The following is a 1,190-nucleotide window of genomic DNA, read 5'->3' as shown; positions in this document are numbered from 1 at the left end:
AGGGGGCACCCGGATTTGAACCAGGGACCTCTTGATCTGCAGTCAAATGCTCTACCCCTGAGCTATACCCCCTGGCAGAAGTGTAAGCCTAAGCAAGACCTTTTATCTGTGCAGTCATGCCCAACATTCCTATAAAATTTTACCACAGATGTTTATTCCAGCTGGGCCTCCTCAAAGCTGCCAAACCTCCCTAACTATAATTTTATCTCCCTGATGCAAAACAAGTGACAGTTCCCCTTCCCGTAGCAGCTTCCTTGTATTTTCAGGAAGAGGACTGACACTGGCATTTAGAGCTGGAAGGTCTTTCAGAGTCATTCGTCTGTGCCCTTCACAGTGCACATTTGACAATAGAGTTTCAACATTAATGTTCTTCCCAGGCACACACACTCCTTATTGACTCTTTCTGACTTTGAGTTCAGGACCCTGTTACTAAAAGAGACTCTTTTCTGTTCTCTTGTCCCTGTCTTCTGTTGGCTTAAAAATGGTAAAGACTTCATAGACAGAGTCATATGAATAGATTGATACACACCCGAGACCATGGAGGGGGCTAGAATATGCTCTTAGAAGATCAGAAATGTACTACATGGGAAGCACTTTCTACAAGGAAAAGCTAATGGGGAACTCCAAGATTTGAACTGGTGCATGAACTGGACCCCTGGAGCCAGTCCTCACACTCCATGACCCAGCCCCAGGGATCAGCCAGAGCAGGTGGTGGGCACCAGGGTTTAAACCACAGACCATGGCAAGCTACTTGTCCTCTGACTATGCTGTAGTTCAGTGACTTCTTATTTTGGAGGGGCATAGGATACGGAGAGCTGAGGCTTAGGGAATGGAACTGGCAGGAGGTGGGGGCATTCCAGAGGGCGGGTGTGTACAGGAGGAACTGGGCTGGAGGAGAGCAGGCCTGGCCAGGCACTAGGAGTGCAGATGCTACCTCTGCAGGTGGCATACAGGGGCAGTACCGCTGAGGGCAGGCTAGGCCCCCTCCCAGGTGTCTGGCTTGGGGATTTGGAAAGTTAGCAGTGCCAATCACGGACGCAGCACGGAGGAGGAATAGGAGGAGGGGGAGGTGGCGAGGGAGGAGGGAGAGGAGGAGAGGGAGGAGGGGAAGAGAGAAGTAGGGAGGGGAAGGAGAGGGGAGGAAAGGGAGAAGAGGAAAGGGAGAAGACAGAGGAGGGAGGAGGAGGAGG

General features: G+C 51.3%; 1 non-coding gene across 1 annotated transcript; it reads right to left on the bottom strand.

The window, feature by feature from the left end:
• On the bottom strand, positions 1 to 72 carry TRNAC-GCA. The gene has a single exon. It is a non-coding gene; the product is annotated as a tRNA-Cys (tRNA).
• Between the last annotated feature and the right edge of the window lie 1,118 nt (positions 73 to 1,190).

The sequence above is a fragment of the Piliocolobus tephrosceles genome, chromosome 8 (assembly GCF_002776525.5).
Source record: "Piliocolobus tephrosceles isolate RC106 chromosome 8, ASM277652v3, whole genome shotgun sequence".
NCBI lineage: Eukaryota > Metazoa > Chordata > Mammalia > Primates > Cercopithecidae > Piliocolobus > Piliocolobus tephrosceles.
Note: the sequence above shows the minus strand (reverse complement) of the source record. Positions and strands in the feature narration are given on the sequence as shown.